The sequence below is a fragment of the Eptatretus burgeri genome, chromosome 10, assembly GCF_056783735.1.
Source record: "Eptatretus burgeri isolate ZD-2024b chromosome 10, Ebu_testis_v1, whole genome shotgun sequence".
Classification (NCBI taxonomy): Eukaryota; Metazoa; Chordata; class Myxini; order Myxiniformes; family Myxinidae; genus Eptatretus; species Eptatretus burgeri.
In genome coordinates this window covers 40,494,674-40,517,173 of record NC_140970.1, presented here as the reverse complement: position 1 = coordinate 40,517,173, position 22,500 = coordinate 40,494,674, and the positions used below count along the sequence as shown (strand labels likewise).

The 22,500-nt window shown below is 42.8% G+C and overlaps 1 protein-coding gene across 3 annotated transcripts in view; it reads right to left on the bottom strand.

Moving 5' to 3' along the window:
* Positions 1-22,500, bottom strand: part of RET (ret proto-oncogene) — a 158,608-nt gene that overhangs the window by 121,955 nt on the left and 14,153 nt on the right. The window contains exon 2 of one of the 3 annotated variants that reach the window (XM_085897973.1): positions 18,057-18,115. The exons of the other annotated variants lie outside the window; for them this stretch is intronic. The gene's annotated coding sequence lies outside the window, so the exon portion shown is untranslated. The remainder of the gene's footprint in view (positions 1-18,056; positions 18,116-22,500) is intronic. 3 annotated transcript variants of the gene reach the window in all.

Below are 22,500 nucleotides of genomic sequence, written 5' to 3'. Positions count from 1 at the left end.
ATCATTGTTCAGCCAACATCCTCATCATGTGCACCACCAAAACCAGCCATGACTGCCAACAAGAAGGCAAAGAAGCGCACAATAAAGCCACCAGAAGCACAACTCCCAATATATGTTCTTGGGAAAAGGAGCAGTCCGCCCGCAATTGTACCATCTGAACTGACTACATCTCTTGAAAATGCAGCACTGACAGCACGTCAAAGGAACTTATTGTGGGTCTTCGTGCATGTGCATGATACATCTGATCAAACAACAAGTTCTTGGATGGGATTTAATATCTTGACAAGTGAACAAAAACAAGTAACGGCAGATGCAATCGGATATCTGCCTACAATTAACGCACCCGTAAATGAATTATCAACCGTCCAGGAAATATTATGGCAGTCTATTTCTATCCAATAATCTCTGCAGCTTGACAACATTGCAGTTGTCTTTGATCAGGCACTGTATGCAAAGGCCACATAAGTTGCATGGAAACATCCGGAACAGTATGGGGCACTCAAGCTGATGATGGGGAACTTCCATTCGATCTGCAACTTGATGTCCACAATTGGCAAGATATTTGGCAATGCTGCACTCCAAGACCTGGCTGTGGAATCAGGAGTCATTGCCGAAGGATCAATCAACAAGGTCCTTGAGGGGAAACAGTATAACCGGGCTGTCCGCCTTCATAAACTGACATATGAAACGCTAATGAGGTTAGCATGGTCAGGCTTTGAAGAATGGCTGGAGACTAACCATGCTGAAGCTCTTCCGAAGTACAATGACACTATTCGTGTAACTTATGAGCTTCGTCAGAATGTTTGCCATGCCACACATGATGCTGCTATGACTGACGAGTCCTGCCAGACGATTCTTCATTTGTTCCTCACTTACCTTAATATTTTAAGACATGAGAGAGGTACACTTGCAGCTTTTTGGATGACATACATAGAGATGGTTGATATTCTACTTGGACTATTGCGGGCTGACAGAGGTGGTGACTGGCCCCTCCATCTTTCCTGCATACGAAGTATGATTCCTTGGTGCTTTGCCATGGACAAAATCAATTATGTGAGATATCTTCCCATCTATTATGCCCAGATGTCACGTTTGCAGGAAACCTGCCCAGCATTTCTCAATGGTGGATTCTCTGTTCAGCTGAGAAATGCAAATCCATTCGCCAGAAATGCTGTGGACCAGACCACTGAGGAGACGGTCAACAAGGATACCCAGACTGCAGGAGGGACCCATGGCTTCAGTCTCAAACCAGGTGCGGTATCGCGTTACTACCTCACAACTGAACATCATGCAGGAGCACTGAGGCAACTACGGCAGGAGATCTCTAGTCAGGGTCATGGGATCACAAGGCATACTGATCTCGAAAAGACCCGCATAAAGAGATGAATCGGATGTTGCATCAATGGTCGATGTCTTGGAAAACAATTGGACAAACCCTTTTGGAAAGGATCCATCCGATCTAGTGAGCATTTCCACTGGGACAGTTGCATCTCCTGAGGTATCCACTGACCTGTTGGCAGCACGTGAGAAAGGAGAACACGCCTACAAAGAATTCGAACAGCAACGGCTTCAAAAGGGAGATTGTTTCCATGACCCAATTAAGAAAATAAAGTTGAACACCTTCAGTGCAATGAAGAGTAAACCAATCAAAGGAACAACTAAAGAGATTGTCATGAAAGTTGATCGAAGGTTCTTTGCGAACATGGTTCTCATTGCTCAAAGCAGAAAACTGGAAATGCGTGATGTCCTGTCTCATCCACTCGGACCTTTACCCTGGGCATTATCAAATGGTGATGATACAATGAAGAAAACAAACAAGGCTCTATTGTCAAAGCACCTTGAGAGCAAAGTGTTATCAGTCGAAGAAGTCCCTCATCCGAGTGCTTCACTCAAAGATGCCATGGGACTCATGAATAAATTGCACGGTGAGAATCGAACATTCAGTGAACTCTCAGAGTCACGTTTTCTCACAAATGATCCATGCTGGCCACGGAAGTGGCAGAATCGATGTGGTCTTTGATGCATACCATTCCGAATCAATCAAATCTGCAGAACGCATTCAGCGTGGTTCCACAGAAGGAATAGCATTCAGCAACATAATGCCATGTCACAAGATCAAGAATTGGAGGCGGATTCTATCATGCACTGAGAGCAAGAACAAGTTGACTGCATTTCTCGCGGAAAGCTGGAAGGAACAGAAGTTTAGAGAGAAGCTCGGAAACAAATGCATGTTTGTCACGTCTAGTGATAGGTGCATTTCCATCGTTCCCGTGGAGATGATGCAAAGGTTTCCATCTTTGCTTTTTGCATATATGTGCATCAAGCTTACTGAAGGTGGTTGGCAAGAAATTGATGACCTTCAATCCAAACAGGAAGAGGCCGACACCTGCATCTTGCTACATGCCAAACATGCTGCAGAAACCATCCCGGCGTTAGTTTGCATCACTGAGGACACAGATGTCTTCATCATTTGCCTCGGACTAAGCCAAGATGTGAACAGCAAAATATTCATCAGACGTGGATCTAAGTCATCTGTTAGGCTTGTAGATATCACTAAACTGGCTGCTGCACTGGGCAGAGATGGATGTACAGCACTGATGGGACTACATCCATGGACTGGCTGTGACACCATAAGTGCATTTGCAGGTCAAGGAAAGCTGAAAGCTTTGAAAATCCTCCTTCGTGAACAAAAGTTCATAGATGCCTTTGCAACACTTGGAACCAGCTGGAACGTTGCGAATGAGTTGTTCTGCATCATCGAAGAGTTTGTCTGTCAACTTTACTGTCGCAATACGAAAATCATTAAAGTTAATGAACTTGGGTATCAAATGTTCCACAGTAGACGAGGGGAGATCGAATCCGCACAGCTTCCACCATGTGAGGACACGCTCACACAGCACACACGTCGAGCAAACTACCAGGTGGCCATCTGGCGACGGAGTTTAGTAAATTCTCCTGATACTCCAAACCCAACCAAGGGCATGGATGGACAAGTGAAGATGACAGCCTCGTGATCAAGTGGATGGCAGGATCCCTGGCTCCCGAAGTTGTTCTCAGTTTGCTGTCATGCAAATGCGCTCAGTCTTGTCGGCCAAGCGACTGCACATGCATCGTTCATGGTCTGAAGTGCACAGCTGCCTGCAAGTTGCAAACATGTTCTAACATGGCTAGTGATGATAATGAGCCAGAGCACGACCAGCAAGACTCGTCAGACAGTGACGACGAGTGAGAGGACTGAAATAACAGGTCTGTAGAAAATTCCAATATCGTTGGAGGAAAAGATAAATTCTGACCTATTTTCTCATTTATCTCAGAATCTAGTGGACCGATTTTTACACAAATTGTACTGGCATGTGTGAAATAACATACTTAACATGTCTTGTTAAGAATTGTATATGCCTCAGATCAATCGTTGCTAAGTTATAGTCAAATTTCCGAAATATGCTTAAAAGGTGGTAGCCATTTTCCAAAATGGCCACCAAAAACTTGTTTGGCTACTCTTTCCAGATGTCCATCACATTTTTTAAATTTACTATAGACATCATACCAACTGAAAAATATAGTGGCTTTTAGTCCCCCTTTCTGTTAGTCAACTCCAACATTTCAATGCCTGGCTCATGGACTATTTTGATTACATATGTATATGAGTGACCAAGTACAGTATTTGAATGTCCCACTGGATTTCCATGGTCTTACGATGGCGTTGACTCAAATAGTACAATGATGATATGTTGAAGGGGCTAGAAGGATAGCTTAGGCAGTAGAGGTATATGCACTCACCTTTGACCCTGGGTTCAAATCTCGACCTGGATATAAACTGTCAACCTGGCGTTTTTGATATGCATGGTGATGTGTGCCATCGATTGGATGGACTTTAAGCCAGAAAACCTGTCTGCCAGCACTGGTTGTTGGTGCATGTACAGGGTGTTTCACATTCAGGGCAGTGCATCACTCTGGCCAAATTCCAAATTCCTTCCCCAAACTCTCTTGACAATCTACACTTGACAAACATGGGGATATCCCCAAAGTAAGTTGAGAGAGGCCTTCATCTTGCAGTAGACTGAAAACAGATTATGATAATGACAATGACGATGAGATGAAGATCAATATGTTGAATTTGAAATGTACACCACCCTGAGACAGCAATACCAAAGCAGCTGTTTATCTCACATCCACGAATCATTGCTCCTCTGGGTGCTTCTTCGATCAATCTTGTCTCTCAGATCAAAGTGGCTTTCAAAGTTTGCTCCTTGTTATTGCCTTTGATTAACTATTTCTTTATCATTTGATTATCTTCGTCGACAATGAATATTTATAAACGTTTGAAATGCCTTTTTTAATGTCGTTGCATGCTCTTTAAATTGTCACCACATAAATGAGACGGGAGCCTAACTATGATCACAAATATGAGTTTATTTTACACAAGTTGTTTAACTGTTTGCCTCTACAAGCTCTTCTTCTTCCAGCTGCTCCCGTTAGGGGTCGCCACAGCAGATCATCCGTTATGATTCACATACTGATTTGGCACAGGTTTTACGCCGGATGCCCTTCCTGACGCAACCCTGGTCGCCTCTTACGACACAGGGATAAGGATTGGGTTTCGCCATGATTCCAGGCTGCCCTACACCCTCTCATAGCGCGACCTAGCGCAGAGCTCCCGTCCTCAAGCGATCCTCCAACCCAAGCCTCCAAGTCGCCGGATTACAGGCGCATGCCACTACGCCCGGTGTTTGCCTCTACAAGCTATCTTTCCTAAATCGAACAGCATCGAGTCATGGCCCTGTACTGAAAGATATATCACATTAAGTAACAACCTGGAGCACTCTCAAAACTATAGATGACTGGAAAATGTCCCAGCCTTAGACTCATTGCTGTAAAACATTACATTACTGACTGGATACTTCAAATATGGTGAAACGGAATTTCATTTTATTTTCTCGAAAACTAGGTGCCTTGTAGAGGTGAATGATAGGAGCTCAGACGTGTAGTACTCACCTTTGAGCTGTCTCTTCTGGTTATGATTCCTGGTCTGATTAGCTCCACTACTGAAGGTGGACGTAGGTTATGTTTTCACCGCTATCTGTCTGTCTGTCTGTATTGAAACAGGATATCTCAAAAAGTTATGGACGGATTCAGACGAAACTTGGTGGACAGGTTGGGTGTGGAACAAGAACAAATCGATTCGATTTTGGTGAAGATCCAAATCCAGATCCAGATACGAGAATTTTTTTAATTCGAAAGAGATTCTTCAACATTGAGAGATGAGGCCAAAAAAGATGTATAGCATGATATATCAAAACGTCGTTGGACGAGTTATGGCAAAACATGGTGGATGAGTTGGTTAGGTGACAAGAACAAGCCAATTCAATTTTGGTTTAGGTCCGGATCCAGATCTGGCCTGTCAGTGGGATGCAAAACATAAACTGTTCAGCCTGGCAGAGGTATGTTCTCTTCCGAGTGCTGTTCTAGTTATAAACTGTTACTGTGGTATTGAATCGATAAGTATCCTTTGTCAGAGATGTTTGGCTGGTTTTCCTCTCTGCTAGCATTCATTGGTGAACACTAAGTATCTAACGGTACGTCTTGAAAAGAGTAGGCCATTTTGTGCTGGAACCATGGCCAAATTCTAAAAGTCTGCCAAGACCTATGGTGTGCACTGAATCGGTAGCAAAGTCACATCCTCAGAGATGATGCAAAGGTTCCCATCTTTGCTTTTTGCATATTTACAGCTATTGTATTACATGACGTTTAAATCTTTCGATTTGAGAAACACATATGGAGAGAACTTCATTTTTGGCAAAAAGGATCAGAATCAACCTTAGGACATTCACTTTCTGAAATGTCTTTTGATAACAAAGGATTTCAAATATTGATAACAAAGGCAATGACAACTGGAAGGGCACTCGGTAGCGCGCATACCTCCGCCACGTAATACCTAATCCATGAGAACATATAGGGCCCAATACATATTTGAAATATCATGGATACAACACTATATCGGTTTTGGCCCCATCTCTCAACGGTGAAGAATCACTTTAAAAATTAAATAATTCACATATGCAGATCCGGATTCGGATCTTCCCCAAAAATCGAAACAATTCGTTGTGGTCACACACCCAACCTGTCCACCAAGTTTCACCTGACTCCGTCCACAACGTTTTGAGATATCGTGCTATATATCGGTTTCGTCCTATCCCTCAATGGCGAAGAATCACAAAAAAATTATCGGATCCGGATCTGGACTTGGATCTTCACCAACATTGAATCAATACTTCATTGTCACACACTCAACTTGTCCACCACGTTTCGTCCGAATCTGTGCACAACTTTTTGAGACATCGTGCTAGATATCATTTTTGGCCCGATCTCTCAATGGTGAAGAATCACGTAAAAATTCTCGTAGCCGGATCCGAATCCAGATCTTCACCAAAATCTAATCAGTTCGTTCCATGTCACACACCCAACCATGCCCACCAAATTTCATCCGGATACGTCCCCAACTTATTGAACTATCCCGCGCACAGACAGACAAACAAAGAGACAAGCAAACAGGCAGAGAGGGGTGAAAACATAACCTCCTTCACCTTCGGTGGCGGAGGGAATAAATGTTTTCAAAACGTGATAGCATTACGTTTCCATTTGAAAGCCAAAATATGCAATTGGATATTTCCTCTGGATTTTTAATAGGAAGGTGCTGTTCATTAGTCATAGCAATGCATCACTTGTACTGCATGCAAACAGAGGCATGGATCAAGACAAAAGCACTATTTTGAGTTTGTAATGACATACACAGTGCCCATAGTAAATCTACAATGTTCAAAATCGTCACCTTTTGTTGCCTTATAGCCTGGAATTAAATTGCATTAAATCAGACTTTTTCCACATTTATTTACACATCGTAACCAACAACTTCCAAATGAAAAAGAAATGACACAAATTTCAGAAAATTAATTAAAAATACAAAACTAGATTATCTTGGTTGGATAAGTGTCCACCCCCCTGAGTTAATATTTGATGGAAGCATCTTTGACAACAATTACAGCTGTGAGTCTGCGGGGATCGGTCTCCACCAACTTTGCACACATTGATTGCGCGGTATTTGCCCATTCTTCCATATAAAACCGTTCAAGCTCAGTCAAGTTGCGTGAGGACCGTTGATGGACAGCAATCTTGAAGTCATGCCACAGATTTTCGACTGGATTTAGCTTGGGGCTCCAACTGGGCCTCTCAAGCACATTTATATCTTCTTCTCCTTAGCCACTCCAGTGTAGGTTTGGCTGTGGTCATCGTCACGGTGCTTCAGGTCGTTGTCACAGTGAAAGGTGAACTTCCGTCCCAATTTCAGCTTTCTTGCAAAGGGCAGCAGGTTTTCCTCCACGATTTTTCTGTATTTTGCTCCATCCATTTTCACTTCTATCCTGACAAGTGCCCCAGTCCCTGCTGATGAGAAACATCCCCATAACACGATGCAGCCACCACCATGCTTCACAGTAGGGGTGGTGTTCTTTGGGCGATGTGCTGTGTTGGGTTTGCGCTTCATGTAACGTTTTGCATTTTGGCCAAAAAGTTCCATCTTGGTTTCATCACACCACAAAACTTTTTGCCACATGGCTTCAGAATATCCAGAGTGATTTTTGCATCCCTCAAGGTGGGCTTTTTTGAGTAATGGCTTTCTTCTTGCTTCCCTACCATACAGGCCAGACTTGTGGAGTGCTTGGGATATTGTTGTCACATGCACACATTGAACAGTCTTTGCCATAAAGGCATCTAGTTCTTTCAAAGTTGCCATTGGCCTCTTGGTGGCCTCTCTGATTAGTCTCCTCCTTGTTTTGTCATCCAGTCTGGAAGGACGGCCTGATCTAGGCAGGGTCTTGGTGGTACCATACGCCTTCCACTTCTTAATGATTATCTTGACTGTGCTCCAAGGGATATTCAAGGGCTTTGAAATATTTTTAGACCCATCCCTTGATCTGTGCCTTTCCAAAGCTTTATCCCAGAGGTCATTTGAAAGCTCCTTGATGTTCATGGTTGAGTCTTTGCTGTGAAATGCACTACCCAGCAGAGGAAACCTCCAGGAACAGCTGATTTTATTCTGAAATAATCAGAATCACTAGAATTTAACAGAGGTCATGGCCAACTAACTTGGTTTGTGATTTTGAAGGAAATTGGTTCCACCTGAGCCAATTTATAATTGCTATAAGGGGGGTGGACACTTATCCAAGCAACATATTCTAGTTTGGTCATTTTAATTAATTTTCTGAAATTTGTTGTTCACTTGAAAGTTGTGGGTTACGATGTGTAAATAACGGTGGAAAAAGTCTGATTTAATCCAATTAAATTTCAGGCTATAAGGCAACAAAAGGTGAAAAATTTTAAAAGAGGGTGTAGACTTTCTATAGGTACTGTACGTATGTATGTTTGAGCCCCTGTTGGACTTAGTCCAAAACGATTGTGTAAATATAAAGATTGTGTAAATACCCCTATTGCTAACCCTCCGATCAAGTGTAAACCACCTTTGTTTGAGGAAACACAGGCTTCAGTGAACCAGTTGAAAGGGGGTAAAGATCTTGGGATCTGTGGCAACCATGCTGAACTTCAAGTCTGGTGGATATTCTGGACTTGTGCCATTGCATGCTGTTCTGTGCTCTGTTTGGAACACAGGCATAATGTTTGCAATGCAATGTTTGGAACCCGACTAAAAGAGGGGCTTTATTGTCCCTCTCTGGAAAGCGAAGGATGATTGCCGGGACTGTAATAAATACTGAGGGGTGACGCTGCTTTCAGTGCCGGGCAAGGTCTTTTCTCGGATAATTCATCAAAGGGTTCGCCACCATCCGCTTGAACACCAGTGCCCAGAGCGGTCAGGCTTTATGCCAACGAGGTGAACGTTTGACCGTATCCTTGCTCTTTGGGTCCTCACTGAATGCAGATGAGTTTCGGCAGGGGCTGCTTGCAGCCTATGTTTATCTCAGCAAAGCATTTGATGAAGTGAATCGGGATGCCTTCTGGATGATTATTGGTCTTCGTGGGATGCCACCAAAAAAGATCAACCTGATCTCTGAACTAAACTCTGGTACTGAGAGTGCTGTTAGTTGTGGTAGTTCTATCTCCGACTTATTTCCAGTTGTGACTGGAGTTTTTCAGAGGCATGTACTGGCCCCCACACTTTTCAGTGCTTGTATGAACTGTATTTTTGGGAGGATGTCAGAGAGATCAAGCTGCGGTGCATCATTTGGGAATGTCAAGATCTGACTTGATTTCGCAGATGATTCAATCATCTTTGCGGAGACTCGAGATATCCTTTTAGGGGCCCTTGAGGTGCTGAATGAGGAGTCGGAACCGCTGGGTTTCCTGAGTCAAAACGAAGATCCAGGCCTTCAATGTCATCTTGGATGCTGCTATCTTGTCTATACCTGTTTGTGATGAGGATGTTAAGGTCATGGAGAGATTCTCTTACCTTGGCAGTGATATTCATGTCTCCGCTGGCTGTGAGGCAGAGGTTACTAGACGTCTGGGTCGGGCCTGGGGAGTCATGGATTCACTGGACCATGGGGTGTGGCACTGCTGGTACATGTGCAGGAGGATGCAAGTCCAATTATTCAGGTCCTTGGTGCTTTCAGTCTTGCTCTACAGATGTGATACTTGGATTCTGAGAGCAGGGATCTGAGATGAAGACTTAACTCCTTTGCTACAAGGTCTCTCCAGAGAATCCTTGGCTATCGCTAGTGGGACCTTGTGACCATCGAGCAGTTACTGGGAGAGACTTAGATGAGATTTGTTTCCTGGATAGTCCATGAGCATCAGCTGTGGCTGTATGGACATGTGGCTAATTTTCCTGATGCTGATCTTGTTTATGAGATTCTCCTGGTGAGGGAGCCTCGTGAGTGGGCTCGGCCAACGTGCCGATGACATGCCTCGTGATTGCAGCAGGTTGATCAGCATCTCAGGGAGATGGGGATGGACCAGACATCTGCCTGGGGGCTTTGCCAGATGGAGGCCCATGGAGTACCGGCAGAAAGTGGATGCAGCGACGCGCTGCTCCAGCGCATGCTCCTATACCTGACTTGACCTTACCTGACCTCTGTTCATTTTGTTCGTGCCAATATTTTTGAGCTTTTTACGGACATGGTATTTGCAAACATGTACTCGACCTATTTTGCTGAACTTAGGACTTATTTTGTGTTCACTCCATGGATATACAGCACGTCTACAGAAGGCAGCAGTGCAGTGAGGCGAGAGAGCTATTTCATTCTATTCTCCAAGCTGCCAATCAGAAGCTCTCTCCATGTAATGTGAAATGAAAGTGTAATGTTAAACATTCAATGTATTTTTCATGTTAAAGGGAAACCCAAACACAATTTTTTTTTTCTTAAAACCATTGAGAATCATGAATCACAGTCTAATATGAAAGGAAAAAAATCACAATCACAAAGTGTCAAAAAATCCCTATAGTGTTGATTTTCATTTTTTCCAGTGATGTCACACCCTGAAGCCATGTTGATCTGAATGACAGTTTACGTAGAGAAACAATGTATGTCGAGCTCGAATTCCGATACTGATTCTACCATCATTTGCGACGCTAAAGGTTCTCAGTTTGTTGAAAATGATCAGTGGGATTTTGAAGAAACTATTGGAGACAAAATTAGTCATGGAAACATTTTCGGTAGGGGGTGGGGGGGATTATGGAGCCAAATCGTTTTGAGCCTTATGTGAGCGATTCAGAAGAAGAAAGTGGAAGTGTTAGTGAAGATGAAAATGCTGGTCACAGAATCATTTCAGCTCAGTAGGGTTTGATTTTCTGTTAAATTGATGGTTTATAAGGGAGAGAGTTTATATATTACTCGAGTAGAAATATCCGTCATCGCCCGACAGCATGGATGCCACTCAGGTGGACTCGGACACTGTGGACAAAATGGGTGACGGATGCTTTGTCCCACAATCGCAGGCTGGCCAGGTGTCTTGCATATTATATGATCGTCCCGTTTTTATACTTTACCTGGACGCCATTTGTATCCATGCCGTGTCCCACTGTCATGTACGTGAGGTGTCAATGCCCCTCCCCAGTAGATGAGGGATTGTGGAGGGGAGGTATGGGATGGTGGTGGGTATTGTGGGGTGATGGTGGAGGGGGGTGTGGGATGGTGTTGGAGATTGTGGGTGGATGGTGGAAGGTGGGGGGGAGAGGGTACTCTGAATGTTTTAGCGTCCGAGATCAAATCCTTTCGGAGGAGTAGATGATGATACATACACATACTTTCTCTCCACTACAAATCGATGGTGGATCATTTGATTTGTAGAAATTTGTGTTGATCATAGATAATTATTTGCAGGTGCTCTTGTGGTAACTGCCACACAATGGCAACAGGTGTTTCATTCACCACTCAAATTGTACATGTACATGTGCTGGTAGCTGGGTAGAAATGGTGTTACAGTTTAGAGAGACAGGGCTGTTTCTTCCACTTAATCGTGGGGATGGCATCCCCTCTCAATCATGGCGGATAACCACAAGATGTAGTCATCTCTGTTGTTTCATAATAGTGCTCTGAAAAGCCTGGTGTTGGCTCAGTGGTTAGGGTCCTGAGTTCAAGCCCCGTCGGCCGCTGAATTAATACACCAGGGGGTTGACTCAGCCTGTCATTCTTCCGAGGTCGGCGAAATGAGTACCAGTTCCAGTGTGAGTACTGGTAGAGGGGCACTGCATCAGCGACACAGTCATGCTTCAATAAATGATAGCTACCCCAGCAGCTCAGCTGCCATACGACCACCAGTGCTCTGAAAAATGTTCCGAACACAAAAGTGAACATTTTCTCGACCCAATCCACACTCAGGTATTTCAGACAAACCTCGTGCAATTTCTGGGGGTCATTTGGCCATTGGTGTAGCACGAAATCATGTCGGTTTGTATTACCCATACAAGCACTAAGAATGCATCGGAATATTTGTGGAAAATCGAAAATTAATCGCAGTTTGATTTAAATCGTACCGCGATGTAACCCGTACACAGTACGGATGAGGTGGTCAACTTACATGTGTGACGTCGCAGCAAATCTGAAGAAGTAGATTACGACTTTTAATCGCAAATTTACTTTATAATTTGGAAATCGGAAAAAGACACATATCTATTTTGTAGGTTATCAAGAGATACTCTGAGTGTTTGGGATCCCCTTTATATATGATGACAATGTCATGACAAACATTAATTAAGAAAATGGTCCAAAGAGTGTATCCATTCACCTTGATGAGAGTGTCTACTTCTACTACTACTACTACTTTAATGGTCCCAATGATTCCCACCATCACTTGAAGTTGGCTGAAGAGTGTTTATGGCCAAAGCCTTTCATAAATCGACTGGTCAGGCCTGACATTTGACTGAAAGTGGAAAGAATTTGCTACCAGATGGGACACACAGGTTAATGTCCATCTGAGGAGATGTCACACTTTATGATACAACAACCTACCTGTGAAGCACCAATCTGACTATTTATCGCAGGTCGGGAATTGAACTCCGACAGGACAATTTGAATCGAAGTGTGCGACCTCCACAACATCCCATCGGAGCTTTCTCCTTTATGTGAACAGACTGTACAGTATTTATTTTATCATTATAAAAATGATCAAATATGAAATGCAGTGCCTTATTTCACTCACTATCTGACCATAAAAAAAAACACCCACAAAGCTGGACTTTTGATTCAGAGAAAAAAAGGAAAGTCTGCTGTCGGGAAATTCCAGGAAATACAGGCATCTAGCGATCAAACCAATCAAGTATACGACAGCTCCCTGTGATCGACACAAAACAATAGTGTAATAGTGTGCGTCTGTGTGAGATTGTTTGTAAAGGGGTTAAAAATACGTCAACCTTGAAGCAACTCAACGCACCATGGTTGAAATAAAATTAAACAAAACAAGTACGTAGCTAATCTAACCACCTTCTGTCAGGACCTATCAAACCATTTTACTCATGACTCAATACTGCAGTTGAGACATCTTCGCTCCTGCAAATTTATGGTCACGATGGATACATTCATACATTCAAAGTAATATAACCAAGCGAGCGTCCAGCATGACTATGAGCTGCAGACAGAGCAATGGAAAAATACAGCAACTCACGAGAATGTTTTTAAGGTTGATTATTGCTTGTTTTTTTTTTTTACATCATTTAAACAACTAGTCCTGAAACCTTTTCATTAGCCCTCCACACTGAATCTATGGTGTCCGGTAAGTTAGGTTTTATAGCTAGGTTTATTGTTTTATACAGGTGAAATTAATCTGGCTGTCCCATCTGCTTCCTGAGATGAAAACATTTAAATTGGGTGGGACAACCAGTTGTCTAATCGAAACTAGATTTCATGGAGGCTTTCTAAAAAGTAGGCCTTTGGACTACTATTCTGGCAAAATTCCACCCACATTAAATTGCCTATTTCCCAGGAGATACATTTTGTCTTCTGTTTTTTTTTTTTTCGACAAGTTCGAGGCACAAGGAAAAAACAAGGTGATGGAGGGCATGAATTGACAGTCGGGCTGCGGGGCAACTCTTGGACACAATAAGCAAGCGAATGAATAAACAGCAAAGGAGAAAGGAAAGAAGGAAACATTAAACCTGAAAGTAATTGGGTTGGGTTTGGAAAGTTAATGGGGATAATAAAGATTGTGGATAAGGATTGGGGGAGTGACAAGAGATGGCAGTGCACCATCTGCTTGAAACCCTGCAGTCCACTTTAGCAGTCCTGATATATATTTTTTTTCCAGAGTAGTATCATAGGATATTGTTGTATATTCCATAAACTTCTCTCAGAAATCCAAAGCATTACAAAAGGATATAATTTATTCAAGGAAAATTAGACACAGAAGGAAGCCATGTGTCCCATCACACATGTGTTGTGTGTATACCCCATTAAATTAATCTGTCGATATACTTGCCTTCTTGATAACCCAATTCTTCCCATTAATTTAATCAGATTGGTGTACTCTCAGATCCAGTAACCCGTGCAGACATTGCAGTGTAACTGAAACTTTTTCAATAAGTTTGATCACGTCGAGGCTGGAACCCAGACCCGGCAGCTCAATGACAAGTATGCTACAAAACTGAGCTCTCGTGCCACAACAGCAAGCATGGTTATGCTCAAACAAAGTTTAAGCTTTCTCTGCATGTGATCACTGTGTGATTCATTGTTTCCACTTCTTAAATTGTTCCCACTATGGATGAATGGTGGATCTGATGGATCACTTTAAGATTCCTTTTTTGGCAGGTGAAAAAAAATGTACTTATAGTGGTTTTAGGCTCGAGTGAAAGTTTTCTGAACGTAATTCTGCACCAAAAAGTTATAATCAAGTGATGCAAGGATTTAAAAAAATAAAAAATAAAAGGTTAAAAAAGTAAAATAAGCAGCTGAAAAGGTAAACGAAACAGGTGAAGAGGTGAGCTCTACATATAAATGAAAAAGTTAGCAGCTTAAGAATGGCCTACTATTAGGTGTGAATGGCACATTGAACAGTTTTTGAGGGAAACATTGAATGAAATCACCGATGTGGCATCCCAGTTATAGTCCATGGGCCCAGGCATATATCGGTACCATCTGAGGAAACCAAACTTTAGGGTTACTAAGTTATTGGTAGGGACTATATGATTATTTCAATATGTGATAACCGTTCCAGAAGAGCAGCTAAGTGTATGTATTTTGCATTTTTACCATTCTGAGATATTGACGTTTTGGGGGAAAATCAAAAAAAAAACCAAGGACCACTGGGAGGAAGTGGCAGAGCTGAAGTCCACGCAGGAGGAAGCAGACACCCGAATGCTTCTGCATGCTCTGCATGCAGCAGAGGCTGGGTACAAGGCTGTGGTTATCACTGCCAAAGATACAGATGTCCTCGTGCTGTGTCTTACTTTCAATAAGGACATCCCATGCCCTGTGTATCAGATGTGTGGTACGCAAACCCGCACACGGTTCCTAGACATTGACAAGCTTGCTAGATCGATGGGAGACAGTGTCTGTGATGCCCTGGTTGGACTGCACGTGTTCTCCGGTTGTGATACAGTCAGTGCCTTTGCAGGCCGGGGAAAGATGGGCGCCTTGAAGCAAATGAAGTCAGATAAGACCTACCAAGAGGCCTTCAGTCAGCTCGGTCATTCATGGGAAGTATCCACCGAGTTCTTTCAGAAGCTGCAAGAGGTCACCTGCCACATGTACGTGTCGTCTACCAACAACACGAAAGTCAATGAACTCCGACATCAACTCTTCTGTACCAGACGGGGAGAGATAGAGTCCAGTCAGCTTCCACCATGTGAAGACTGCCTCTTCATGCACGTCCTCCGTGCAAACTACCAGGCTGCAATTTGGAGGCACTGTCTGCAATGCCAACCCTCTGTTCCTAGTCCCAAGGGTTGTGGATGGACCACTGATGATGACGGGAAGCTGGCCATCGAGTGGATGCAGGGTTCTCCAGTACTGGATGCAGTGTTGCAACTGCTTTCCTGCAAGTGTGGACGGTCGTGCAAACTCCCAGACTGCACGTGCCTTGCCAATAGCCTGAAGTGCACTGACATGTGCAAGTTGCGAACCTGCAGCAACCAGCCCACTGATGTCGAGGAAGAGGTTGTAGACCTCGAGGACTCTGATGCTGATAACAGTGATGAAGACTGGACTACTGATCCATGGTGTGAATGTTTTGGCACAATCACAAGGACATTCATGGCTACAAATATGCATGAGTAAAACATAGTACATAAACATGCCACAGTTGCGTGGTGAAATTTGGGTTATCCGTAAATTTCACATTTTGGATGCTTGTGGGAACTAGGGTAGGGGAAGGGCAATTCCTTTAACTGTGGTAGAAACTTGTAAAATGTTCATAAATATTTTCCTCAGACAACATGTGCATGTTGTAGGCTACTGCGGCTCAGTAGCACTACCCAGGGAACTTGTATGACAATATTATAAATTAAAATGTACTGAAAATCACTAATCAGCAACATTTTGATAGGCCCTATTGTTCGCCCCTTTCTGCCATAAAACAAAATCTGCCTTCAGGAATGACAGAAATGATTATTCGGACGGTATAAATAAAGCATTTCAGACATGTATTTGTGGTTTGCAGTTCATTCTAGCCCCATCTGGAAACAGCAATTGCATCATTAGTGAATGTTTCTGAGTTTGCCTTTTCACTTTCATTATGCGGAGGGTGGGTACATTCCAGAGATGATAACTACCAATGAGCTGCCAGTCTGCAATGGTTATCACATCAAAATATGATATATATATATATATATATATATATATATATATATATATATATATATATATATATATATATATATATATATATATATATATATATATACATATATACATATATACATATATATATATATATATATATATATATATATATATATATATATATACATACATATATATACACAAATTCAAAAATCATAACTAGGATTGGTTTCCTTAGATGGTACCGACAAGTGGAATTTCTGGCCTGGGCCCATGGACTATTACTTTCCATTGTTGTGTTGATGTTTTGCACCATAACAAAATAAGCCCCACCATAATTCTCATCGCACATGTCTTGGGTTTCTGCTATGTATATCAACAATGCTGAGATTGTGTTATAGGACCTTTCAGAATGTGGTGCATGTCTTCCAAAGAAGCTGCCAATTGAATGGTTAAACTAAATGCAATCTGGGCCACCATATTTGATACCATCATGCATATCTGTACCTTTAATTTTATCCTCACAGCAGCTTCCATCAAAATTACATAACAAGCTAATCAGATCTCAGGGATATATAGAGAATGGCGTTTAACATTTCATCGCTCTTGCATTTGTATTTTGTGTACAGACCGAAGAGAGTATAAAGGACATGATAACCAAGGTGCTTTCACACCTGACAAGTTCAAGCAACAACACAGTGGAAACTGAATGTAAAAAAATGAAAAACTAACAGAGCACTCAGTAGAGCGCATACCTCCGCCAAGCTGAACAGTTTACGTTTTGTACCCCATAGATTAGCCGGATCTGGATCTAGACCACCAAAATATAATCAGCTTGTTCCTGTCACCTACCCGATTCATCCACCCAGTTTTGTGCGAATCCGTCCATTACTTTTTGAAATATCGTGCTACATATCGTTTTTGGCACAATCAATGATGAAGAATCACTTAAAATTTAAAAAACTCTCGCATTCGGATCTGGATTTGGATCTTCAGGAAAATCGAGTCGGTTTGATCTTCTCATACACCCAACCTGTACAGCAAGTTTCATACGAATCCGTCCATGACGTTCTGAGATATCGTGCTATATATCGTTTTTAGCCATAAAACTCAAGAGTGAAGAATCACTTAAAAACGTCTCAGATCCGGATCTGGATCTCCACCAAAACTGAATAAATTATTTCCTGTCACAGACCCAACCTGTCCACAAATTTTGTCCGATTCCATCCGCAACTTTTTTTGAGATATCCTGTTCACAGACAAACAAACAGGCAGGAATGAAATCATAACTTAGCTTATTTTGACGGTGACTGGCGGATGTAAAAACACAATTTCAAACTCAGTGCTCCATGACAGTTTCACAATCAGCTCACATAGAACATTCACAGGAGTAAACACAGCAGCACAATCAATAGCTGGATGCAGTTTCTGCAGCATCTATAAGCCTTTGGTTTTTTGACAGCATCTTTTTCTAACCAGAAATCTGATCCATCTCATGGCCTAAAGGATCGTTGAGCACCATGTTGGCATTTCTATTGACAAATAGGAGGCAAAATATAGACTGGGTGGTGCTCAATTCCTCTCTGGGCCAGGTTTGGGCAGGAATTTAGAATTTAGCCAAGGTGCACAGGATGACACAAGCCTATGCTTCACCGAAAGACACCGTTTGATTTTTAAAGCTGACGAGCAATCATTGCTCACAGACAGGTCACCAGACTATTTTTCTGATGGAGAGCAGACTTTCCAATGCAATGATCTGCCTGTGATGCACCAGACAGTTTCGAGTGAGATCAAGAATCAAACCTAGACTAGACAGCTCAACGGAAAAAGCATTACCTCTGCACCATCCTGTCAGACTCCTCCAACCACAAGCTTTTAGATGCCCCCGAGGGAAGCTGCAAGAGAGTAATAAAAAGTCCTGCCTAATTATTTGAGCACCCAAACCTTCTAGAGGTGGAATCCAAAGAACCATTCATCGTTCTTATTGGTTCACCCCTCAGTAAAACCAACTCAAGAGTCTCCCAAATGCACCATGCTTATAAAAATTTGGCTTCAACTTTTTACGAACTTCTATCGAATATTCCTGGTTTATTTTAATCTGCATTCTTCTTTCACAAAAGCTTAGATGTAAATTGATAATTAACAGTAGAACCAAGGAGCATTGTCACTCATCGTTCAGTGTTTCTGTAGCTACATGAATAATCTGTCAAAAAGGTAATGAATGGAAGGTCATTATAACAGTTCAAAAGGAAAATTAAGGAGCACTTGAATGCAAGATGGTTTCATGGAATATAAATGAATATAGTGTTGTAAAACCATATGATGACAGTGTACTAATGGATCTATCTGTACCTGATGCTTTTCTTCTGCAGTGTGCACATTTCTAGCTCCATTACCACCAACACTGATGTCAGCACCTGGGCCTTCAAAAAAGCACTCCACAAAGCTGACTCCTCTTTTTCCTTTGTATAAAAATGATTCTTTGAGGATCGCCTTTGAATACTAAAGTGTGTTACTAAAATCACACTAAATGAAAAAAGACCTCAAACGAATCCCCTCAACGAAAGGCAAATAGGTTTATTGCCTATCATTGGAAACACAACTGTAAATGACCTAAATGTAAGAAATCTTGTATTTTTTCAGCACACATCAACAATAATTTTTAGCTTGAAGCCACATCACTCCACACTGAACATGCTCTATTCCTAACTCAACAATGGACTGATTGCTTTGAATCATGAACAAGAGGACAACATCGTCTCTCTGGACATGGTCTATGGTCCTGCTTGCCAAACTTGACACCAGCATCATCTAGGGTTTCCTCCAACCATGGCCAAAAATTTCCATCATGTTAACAAATTGCTCCATATAAAAATTAAGAAGTATTTTCTTCCATATTTCCTCGATCAAATGGGATATTGGAAAGGTAATATTGTAGGTACAACCCTCATTTCTTGTAATATCGTGTGTGTGTGTGTGTGTGTGTGTGTGTGTGTGTGTGTGTGTGTGTGTGTGTGTGTGTGTGTGTGTGTGTGTGTGTGTGTGTGTGTGTGTGTTAGATATATATATATATATATATATATATATATATATATATATATATATATATATATATATATATAAATATTATAATAGAACATAAGACCCGTCGCTTCACTGATGGAAATACCAATCTTCGCTGTGATGACGAATAAATATGGCAAGAATAAAAAGGATTCTGAGTGCAGGGATAACCAACGTCGTAACTTGGCGTTTGCAGTTTCGGCACGTGCACCCATGTACCCATAAAAAAATTAATTCATCACAAACCTTCCAGGCAGTTCCCTGAATCCACCATAGTTCGATTTAATGAAATCGGTTAATCCGTTCTCAAGTTAAAACACGACAGACAAACAGACAGGCCAGTATACATAATTATATAATTTTAAAAAAAAATACATATATATATATATATATATATATATATATATATATATATATATATATATATATATATATATATATATATATATATATATATATATATATATATATATATATATGTATATATATATATATATATATATATATATATATATATATATATATATATATATATATATATATATATATATATATATATATATATATATGCCTGGTGTTGGCTTAATGGTTAGGGTGGTGGGCTTAGGAACCGAGTATCCTGAGTTCAAATCCCACTCGGCTGTTGAATTAATACCAGGTGGGGTTGACTCTGCCTGTCATCCTTCCGAGGTCGGCAAAATGAGTGCCAGCATGCTGGTATCCTGTGTCGGAGTGGCGACCCGTCCAGGATTGTGCCCAATAGCCAAGGAGACTGCTTCGGCAGCACCAACGCTCTGCACAGAGTATGGTCCCAGTGGATGGATGGATATATATATTGTGTCACGAGCACTCCCCCAATCTCAAATAGACATAAAGTCCTACACCGAAGCGTCACACGTGCATTCTGGTTGAATGGTGGTTTGCATTAGCGGGACAATCATCTGGGCGGCAGACAGACGGTTGTTCTTTGCGGATTATGCGGTTTTACCATGTGAGACATAATCCACGGTGATGCTCACCATAACAACCAGGGGGTGCGATTGATGTTTAAATGATTAATGTGGTCATCATTGGTTAGATATTTATCGGTATGCCATCTTAATGAGGGCAAATATGTCCGAAATCTGGGTAGGTGGCTCCGTTTGATGTTTAACTGATGTTGACCATGTAATCTATGTATGTTTGACAGAATCTGAGACCTCCAGATTGAGGGTGATGTTTTAGTGTCAGACTTTATGCCCATTGGAGATCGGGGGAGTGCTCATCACACTCCACATATTTTGATCTATCTGCCGATCACCCCAATTGCCTTCTGGTTGAATGGTCTGCATTAGAAGGAACAATTGTCTGGGTAGCAGATGGACGGTTGTTCTTTGTGAATTATGCGGTTTCACCATGTGAGACAAAATCTGCGGCGATGCTCACCATAACAGCCAGGCAGTGCGATTGATCATACGTATACGTATATACATACGTATACGTATATACATACATATACATATATACATATATACATATATACATATATACATATATATATATATATATATATATATATATTGTTGCGGATTCGCGCCCGCCAGCGTGCGAACGGCCACGTAACTCGAATCGCGGCACGTCGCCCACCGGACGGACAATCCAGTCATGACCCTCTCGGACTAATGCCGGGAACCAGTCACGGGTGGACCTTTCGGCCTCACCACGATCATGCCAATCGCCCCCCCCCCCCCCCCGCGTGGGATAGGGTTGCTCGCCAAATTCGACCTACCTAAGTACCCACACGGAGGGTAGACCGGGCGATCGCACCTCGCCGCAGGTCGACTTCGGACACGGGCCACTTTAAGTGACCCGTTCCGTACTATCGGGATAACCGAGCGGTGTTATCGTCGGCCCCGACGGTTCGATTAATTATCGGGCGTATTCAGCCCACTACCAACCCTTTACGTGAAGTAAGATGGAGATTCAATGAAAGAAAAGACGAAGCGAAACGGGAAAACAGTTCAACATAATTCACATTTATTTCGCGATGGCACACGGAAAGCACACGTATACAATTACACCAAAAGCAAATGTAAAAGGAGAAGAAACACACAATATTACACAAAAAGCAAATATAAAAGAAGAAGACAATGCAGAGCTATCCGACTACCGAGCACACGGCAACACTTATACAATTTTACTTCACAGACGGTGCCGACAACACATATACCCAAAGCAAAAGAAAAAGAACCACCCTCCAGGATGAGGCGGGCCTGGGGCCGAGACCGCGTCGGGCCTACCCGTCTGATGATGAGACGCAAAATGGCGGTGGCGCCCCAACTCCGCGGGCCTCGCGGACAGTGTCTGGTGGGGGGTGGGAAAGGGGCCCCCTTGTCGCACTATCTCAGCGCGGGGGGAAACAGGAGGGGGTTGTTGATGCTCGGGGGATGGAGGATATCTCCTTGTCTCGGGTCCCGCGACGAGCGTCTCCACCACGACCTCGGTCGCGCCGCCGGCCTCTCCCTCCGCAGTTCCCCAAATCCGACGCGAGCATCCCCTCAACCGCCTTCGCCGCCGCCGCCTCTCCACAGCTTCGTCCGATCGCCCTCTCCGTCTCCTCTCTTGACTCGTCCCAACTCTTCACTGGCTCCGCGAACCCCCAACTGCGAACTCCCAACCGCGAACTCCCAACTCGAACTGCTTTGACTGACGAACGCAGCCGTTTATATCCCCCGCGGCCTCGCTCCTTCACCCTTGACCCTTTACCTCCGACCCTTCACCTCTAACTGGCTCCCCATTGGACCGAGGAAAAGTGGACGTGAATGCTTTTTGAACCATGAATTTGCATATAGCGACCGCACTCCAACGCCCTGAAGGCGGGGCCAAATCGCCCCACGCTCACCGATAGGACGGAACAGAAGTGGGCGTGAGTCGTTTTTGATCCGTTTTCCTCGGAAAGTCTGTGATGTTTCTGAACACGCTGCTCGGTGCGCGCCCTGCACGAGTCCAGTATCGGTGCCCACAAGTGGCGCAAGAATGGTGGTGATGTGATGGTGGCGAGTTGTGACGGTAAATGTCGTGGCTGTTGTCGTGAAGCGGCGTTGTGGTTGGTGGTTGTTGTGTGATGGCTGTTGAGACGTGGTTGGTGGTGGTAGTAATGGCGGCTGGTCCAAAATAAAGATAGTAAAAGAAAAACGGCTATCTAAAAGGGTCGCAGCCCGCATGAATGACATTTATT